The sequence below is a fragment of the Haemorhous mexicanus genome, chromosome 16 (assembly GCF_027477595.1).
Source record: "Haemorhous mexicanus isolate bHaeMex1 chromosome 16, bHaeMex1.pri, whole genome shotgun sequence".
In the NCBI taxonomy this organism is placed as follows: domain Eukaryota; kingdom Metazoa; phylum Chordata; class Aves; order Passeriformes; family Fringillidae; genus Haemorhous; species Haemorhous mexicanus.
This window is the reverse complement of record NC_082356.1, coordinates 5,030,490-5,038,679: the sequence shown is the minus strand read 5'-3', so window position 1 is coordinate 5,038,679 and position 8,190 is coordinate 5,030,490.

Sequence of the window (8,190 nt, the reverse complement as noted above, 5' to 3'; positions counted from 1 at the left end):
GTACAAGCTGGAGTTCGAGGCAGCAAAGTGCTTTGCCACTATTGACATTGCCAACGCGTTTTTCTCCATTCCTCTGGCAGCAGAATGCAGGCCTCAGTTTGCTTTCACCTGGAGGGGAGTGCAGTACACCTGGAGCCGACTGCCCCAGGGGTGGAAGCACAGCCCCACCATCTGCCATGGACTGATCCAGGCTGCACTGGAAAAGGGTGAGGCTCGAGAACATCTGCAGTACATCGATGACATCGCTGTGCGGGGGAACACAGCAATAGAAGTATTTGAGAAAGGAAGGAGGATCATCCAGATTCTGCTGGAAGCTGGCTTTGCTGTCAAGAAGAGCAAAGTCAAGGGACCTGCCCGAGAGATCCAGTTCCTGGGAGTAAAGTGGCAAGATGGACGGTGTCAGATTCCCACTGAGGTCATCAACAAGATCAACGTGATATCTCCACCAACCAGCAAGAAGGAAACACAAGCTTTCCTGGGTGCCATAGGGTTTTGGAGAATGCACATTCCCGAGTACAGCCAGATTGTGAGCCCTCTCTACCTGGTCACCCACAAGAAGAACAATTTCCACTGGGGCCCTGAGCAGCAGGAAGCCTTTGCCCAGATCACGCAGGAGATCACTCATGCAGTAGCCCTTGGCCCAGTCAGGACAGGACCAGAGGTGAAGAATGTGCTCTACTCTGCAGCCAAGAACAATGGCTTGTCCTGGAGCCTTTGGCAGAAGGTGCCTGGGGAGACTTGAGGCCGAGCACTGGGATTCTGGAGCCAAAGTTACAGAGGGTCCAAAGCCAACTCCACTCCCACAGAGAAGGAAATCTTGGCCGCCTGTGAAGGAGTTCAAGCTGCCTCGGAGGTGATTGGCAGAGAAGCACAACTCCTCCTGGCACCTCGACCACCAGTGCTGGGGTGGATGTTTAAAGGAAAGGTTCCCTCTACTCACCACACCACCAACACTGCATGGAGCAAGTGGATTGCTCTTATCACACAGCGAGCTCGTATTGGAAACCTGAATCACCCTGGTATTTTGGAGATAATTACAAACTGGCTGGAAGGTGAGAACTTTGGTCTCACTGACGAAGAGGAGCAGGAACAAGTGACACGGGCTGAGGAAGCTCCACCATACAACCAACTACCAGTAGAAGAAACACGCTACGCTCTTTTCACTGAAGGTTCCTGTTGCATTGAAGGGATGAACCAGAAATGGAAAGCAGCTGTATGGAGCCCCACATGACAGGTTGTTTAAGCTACCAAAGGAGAAGGTGGATCAAGTCAACTTGCTGAACTCAAGGCCATTCAGCTGGCCCTGGACATTGCTGAAATGGAAAAGTGGCCAAAGCTCCACCTTTACACTGATTCGTGAATGGTAGCCAATGCTCTGTGGGGCTGGCTGGAAAGGTGGAAAATGGCCAGCTGGCAACATAGAGCAAAGCCTGTCTGGGCTGCTGATGAGGGGAAAGACATTGCCTCTGGGGTAGAAAATCTGTCTGTGAAAGTCTGTCATTTAGATGCCCATGTCCCCAAGAGTAGAGCCAATGAGGAGCACTGAAACAATGAGCAGGTAGGTCAGGCTGCAGAGATAGAGGTGTCAAAGATAGACTTAGATTGGCAACATAAGAGGGAGTTATTCTCACCTTGATTTACCCATGATGTCTCAGGTCATCAGGGTAGAGATGTCATTTCTAAGTGGGCACGAGACCGAGGGGTGGATCTAACCATGGACAGTGTTTCTCAGGTTATCCATGACTGTGAGATGTGTGCTGCCATCAAGCAGGCCCCGCGAGTGAAGCCCCTGTGGTATGGTGGGCGGTGGTCCAGGTACAAGTATGGGGAGACCTGGCAGATTGACTACATCACACTGCCCCAGACACCCCAGGGCAAGCTCTACGTGCTGACCATGGTAGAAGCCACCACAGGATGGTTGGAGACCCACCCTGTGCCTCATGCCACTGCCCAGAACACCGTCCTGGGCCTGGAAAAGCAAGTCCTGTGGAGACATGGCACCCCTGAGAGAATTGAGTCAGGCAACAGGACCCATTTCAAGAATGGCCTTATCAACACCTGGGCCAGAGAACACAGTATTGAATGGATATATCATATCCCCTATCATGCACCAGCTGCAGGGAAAGTTGAACGGTGTAACAGACTACTTCTGACTACCCTGAAGGCACTTGGCAGGGGAACCTTCAGAAATTGGGAAATGAACTTAGGAAAAGCAGCCTGGATGATAAACACCTGAGGGTTCATCAATCGAGCTGGTCCTGCCCAGTCTGAACCCCTGCACACAGTGGATGGAGATAAAGTCCCTGTGGTACACATGAAAGGTATTTTAGGAAAGACTGTTTGGATTAATCCCACCTCAGGCAAAGACAAACCCATCCATGGGATTGGTTTTGCCCAAGGACCTGGTTACACTTGGTGGGTAATGCAGAAAGATGGAGAAAGCCGTTGTGTACCACAGGGAAACCCAGTCTTCAGTGAGAACTGTGTGTAAGGTTTCATTGTGATGCAGATGGAAATAGAATAAGGGGTGGATAATGTCCTGGATTGCAAGGTAATTAATGTGTATATTCTATTTTCCATCTGTTAGAGTTGTGGCAGTTATCTTCTGTTAATTGGGCAGTTTTCTTTATCTTTTCCACAAACCAATCCTCCCTCTGGGAAATATCTTCTGTCCATGGGCCATTGAGTGTCACTGCATAAAATTGCTGATAAAATTACATCATTCCATTGGGAGATGCTCCATGCAGGGGGAGGAGCCAAGCATTCCTACCTGGACATAATCTGAGATTTTGGGATACCAGAGCAGCCTTTTCCCACTGGATTCCCACAGGAGCAGCTCTTTCCCACTGGATTCCCAGAGGAAGACCAGGCCCATCTACAGCACCCCTGGATCTTCAGAGGAAAACTCCACCCTTCTACAGGATCACTGCTCCAACAGAACCCCATCTGTCACTGCAGCCACCATTTAATGGGACTGCTGCCAACACCCTGACACACAGGGTGTCAGGTTGTGTTCTGAGTCTGTCAGTGGTGTTTTTGTTGTCTGTATGATTGCATTTGTATTTTTAGTTTTCCTAGTAAGAAACTGTAATTCCTATTCCCGTATCTTTATCTGAGAGCCTTTTAATTTCAAAATTGTAATCATTTGGTGGGAGGGGGTTTACGTTTTTCATTTCAGGGGAGGTTTCTGCCTTCCTTAGCAGGTACCTGTCTGTCCTGGTTTAGGGCAAATTTGGGAGAGAATCCCCAAAAAAGGCTTCTCCAAAAAACAAACCCACATGGCCCCTCCCCACAACCGGTTCGGGAAGAATTCCTCGGAGAGAAGTGGAAAGAACCTGTTTATTTGACAAGCACAGTACCCCCAACACCCACAATGAACAATACCGGATGACACCGCTCTTTCACCGCTCTGAAAAAGATGACAAATTCAGAAAGTCTCTCCTGGGGGTGGTCGCTGTTATCAGTCCCTCCGGCACTGGGGCAGCTGCTGCAGCCACAAGATGCAAACTCTCTCTCGGTGTTTCCCAGGTCCCAGTCCGGAGCATGTCGGTAGATCCAAACAGGAAGGGGAGACAGTTCAGGAAGAAATTTGGACTGTTTAGCTAAATTAACTAATGAGAAGAGGGAAAAAAGCAAGAGCAAGCAAAAGCAAAGAAAAAGCAGAGCAGAAGCAAGAGCAAAAGCAAAAAGCAGGGCAAAAAGCAAAAAACCAGCAGTATGTACTGGTGCTATCTGGATGTCCCGCCGAGTGGCTGATAAGAGGCCCAAAACAAAACTTTCACTCTGCCAGTCTTAAAGGCACAGAACATAATATCCAGCATAACACAGATGAGTGGGGATACCAGTCACCCCAGGACACTGTCTTTTAAAACCAAGACAGTTGGATACACAGAATTTTAGAGGCAGAATATCAATTTCAGCCATGGACACCTGGAGGTGAAGGACGGTTCTTTTCCATAGGAAGGAAAACACAGAACACTGGTGTTTCAGGGCCAGATGAAAGGCAGCAATCAGAGGCCAAGGCCAGGCAGATCTCTCTGTCCTGGCAGCTTTTGTCTGAAAGCAGCCCTTGGATATCGGGAGTTTTGGAGGTGGAATCCCAATTTTGGCCATTTCAGCATAGATATAAAGGATGGTTCTTTTCCACAGGAAGGAGAGCACAGAGCCCAAGTGTTTCAAAGGCAGAAGAGGAGACAGGTGGCTCCTGGGAGGCCAAGCCAGCCAGACCTGTTTGTCCAGGCAGCTTTCATCACCGAGAAATCCTTGGATATACAGAATTTGGGGGGCTGAGTTTCAGTTTCAGCCCTGGACATCCTGATGAAAAGGATGGTTCTTTTCCATTGGAAGGAAAGCACCGAGCCCCAGTGTTTCAAAAGCAGGTGAGAGGAAGCCCCCAAGAGGCCAAGGGCAGCCAGACCTGTCTGTCCTGGCAGTTTTCACTTGGGAGCAATCCTTGGATGGATGGAGTTTTGGAGGTGGAATCCCACTTTGTCCATGAGCACCTGGTCGAGGTGGATGGTTTTTCCATAGGAAAGAAAAGCACAAACTCCAAGGGTTTATGAAGAAGATGAGAGGTGGCCTCCCATGGGCCAAGGCAGCCAGAGCTGTCTCTCCTGGCACCTTTCATCTGTGGGAAGTCTTTGGACATAGGGAATTTTGGAGGTGGAATCTCAGTTTTGGTTGTGGGTGCCTGGAATGGAAGAAGAGTTCTTTTCATGAGGAAAGCACAGAGCCCCAGTGTTTCAAAGGCAGATGAGAAACAGCCGTCAGGAAACCAAGGCCAGCCAGACTTGTATCTTCTAGCAGGTTTTGTCTGGGAGAAATCCTTGGATATGGAATTCAGGAGGTGGATTCCCAACATTGGCCAAGGGGACCTAGACATGAAAAGTGCTTTTTTTCCCATAGCAAAGAAAAGCACATGGTCCCAGTGTTTCAAAGGCAGAATAGAGGTGGGCTCAGGGTGGTCAAGCCAGCCAGGTCTGTCTGTCCTGGCAGATTTCATCTGGGAACAATCTGTGCATACAAGGAAATATGGAGAAGGAATCCCAATTTTGGCAATGGACACCTGGAAAGAGGGACAGTTCTTTCCATAGGAAGGAGAGCACGGAGCCCCAGTGCTTCAGGGGCTGATGAGAAGCAGGCCTCGACATGCCAAGGTCAGCCAGACCTGTCAGGTGGCCCCGAGAAGGCCAAGCCAGTCAAACAGTCAAGACCTGTTCCATGTTCCCTGGGTTCCATGGGGTCCCACAGTATCACAATGGTCTCCTTGGTTCCATGAATCCCTGTAGTGTGACAATATTCTCCTTGTCACAATGTTCCCCTTGCTTCTGTAGAGTCACAATGGATCTTTGCTTCCATGAGGTCTTGCAATGTCACAATGGCTCCTTGGTTCTATGGCCCCACGTCTTCATCCTTGAGCCTTGGTTCCATTGGGTCCCTGGGTTTCACAACTGTCTCCTTGATTCCATGAGGCACCAGAGTGTCACAATGGTCTCTGATTCCATGAGGTTCCATAGTGTCACTATGGTGTCCTTGGATCTGCATTGCCTCCATGGCCCCTTGGTTCCATGAGTTCTGTACTGTCAGCAATGGATTCTTTGTTCCAAAGGGGCCTTGATGTGTCCCAAAGGCTCCTTGGTTCCGTGACATTCCAAAGTGTCATGTACGGAAAATCACACAATGGAAAGCCAGTGTCCATAAAGGAGACAGAGGAGTCCTGCAACTTTATTCCAATAAAGGGAAAGAGTCCACCAGGGCACACACCCACGGGGTTTTCTCTCTCGAGGTTCCAGAGGGTGCAGCCTCCTTTTATCCAAACTCCTGGCCACATGTTGCCCTCTTCCTGTCCCCATTGGCCAAGGTACTGGGAAGGTTCAGCCTTCCCAAACCATTTGTCACATTTTCCCCTCTTGAACCTGTCATTTTACCCCAAAGTTCATAAACTCAAGCTCGTGCAGACCCACGTGTCTGTTTCAGGAGCCAAGCTGTCTGGGCTCTGTAATAAAGTTCATGGAGACATTAAGACCATTTCAAAGATGTCAACACCAAAACCTTCACCCATCGAACTGTCTGTAAAGAATCTTCCCTATCAGTCACAATGGACTCCTCATTTCCATGGGGCCCCACTCTGTCACAAGGGCCCCTTGGCTCCATGAGGTTCCCCAGTGTCACCCTGGTGTCCTTGGATCCGCATTGTCACAACTGACCCACAGTTCCATGAGGTTCCCCAGTGTCACCATGGTCGCTGTCAGAGGCTGGATGAGATCAATGTCCTCAGACACCTTGGGATGAGCTGTCAGTCAGTCACACAGTGGGGACAGCGCTGAGCCAGCCCTGACTGCCTGAGCAATCACAAATCCCACCTGAGGGGAGCCCCACAAAGGCCCAGGGGCTTAAAAACACAGAGCACAAGGTCAGCCCCTGGTATGGACCCTGTCTTCTCCTGGGGTTTGGGTCTCACCCACACTGGAACCCCAGGAACTTGGAGCCATATGTGTGTCCTTCTATAGAGCTTCTGTCTTTCTGTCTCTCTCTTTCCTCTCCTTCTAATGCTCTTTCTATGGAACATTTTTGGGTACCTCAACAACCTAATTGTTTAAAGGTTTCCAGGTTCAATGGGCCAAGTTAACGAAGTTCCTGCTATGATAAGTGTTTTATGTTGAATTGGATGTGACATTGAATCCTTTTCCAAAGTTTCTTGGATTTTTGTACTTTGCCAGTAAAATTTTGTGTCATTTTGACCTCTTGAGAATATCTGGTTGGTGTTTCTCCTGTACACAAAACTTGAGTAAAGAAGCCTTTGGTCACCCCCAGCATTTGAGTGTTCTGGGGTGTCAGAGCCCCGCAGGCTCCCAACGGCCTCTTGTTTCCATGAGGCCCCGCTGTGTCACTCTGGCCCTCGGTTCCCTGATGATCTGGAGTGTCACACGGGTTGATGGCGTTTGTCCTTGCTGCCCCTCACATCCCCCTGCCCCACAAAGAGCCCCGAGCCAGCCGTGAGGGACCGGCCCTGCTGGCCCAGGCTGGGCTCAGGGCTTGGCCTTTCTGCTTCCTGCAGCCAAGCCAGGCCTTGCTCAGCATTGCAGTTCCCTGCCCAGAGCCTTGGGCTCCCTGCACTCCTGGCCTCAAGGATCTGCTCTCAGCACTCCCTGGGCAGCCTTTGGCATTCTCTGCCCTCCCTGGGGCCCAGCCATGCTCCAAGGCACGTGGAGTTTTGCTGCTGACTCCTTGAGCGGCTTCTTCATCCTTCTCTCAGTGCCTGAGGCTCCTGGACCCAGCCCCAAATCCACCGTGGGGCTGATTAAAATACAGAAAGCCCTCAGGACCTCTTTGTCTCCCTTCCATTGTCTTTGAGTCTCTGTTATAAATAAGAAGCTTGACTATGCCAATATTCAAGCAGCAATAAATTTATTAATTAATATGGTAAAGAATGAGCAACACAGTGCTGGGTACAGTGGGGGCAGTTTCCCTCCAACTCTACGCCAATAGTTGGGGCTTACAGGTATTTATAGGGGTACTCATAAGCTTTCTCAGCAGTTTCTATTCCAATTTTTTCTCATCAGCAGTTTCTATTTTCCAATTTTTACATCACAATTCTATACACTATTGTGATTTATTTTTTCTCAGGATACGTCCCAAAAAGGAGGATCTCCAGGTGGTGGTGGTAGTTTCCGAGATGTTGGTCCTGGTTTCCACAAGAATAAAGACGAATCCCATCTGGTGAAGTCCAGCTCCCCAGATGTGGCTCCACCTTTTTAATTGCAATGACTATAAATCTCATAACAGTGATGTCCAGCTTCCCTTGGTCGAAATTATAAATCCTTGTGATGATGCTCATCTTCCTTTCTCAAGCTGTTTTTCTCTGTTTTGTTAAGGCATGAGATAAGCATATTTCCTTTATATAGATTCCAAAACTCTAGTTTCAAGGATACAAGCAATATTCCAAAATTATACTTCAAAAGGGTTATTTTTGCAGCACTCTTTAAGGCCTAACTACAAGCAAAGAGCAACATCCTTAATGCTTTAATTCAAATGCTCCTAAATCAACCAAGGTTAATTGCAAAGAATAGAGAGGTTCAAAGGCCTTCTTCCCTGCTTTACTTTCCTCAGTTATTATTAGAATTCACAGCTGTCCCATTGTTGGCCTCCACACATACACAATCACTAATACACACATTGCCTGTATGTACC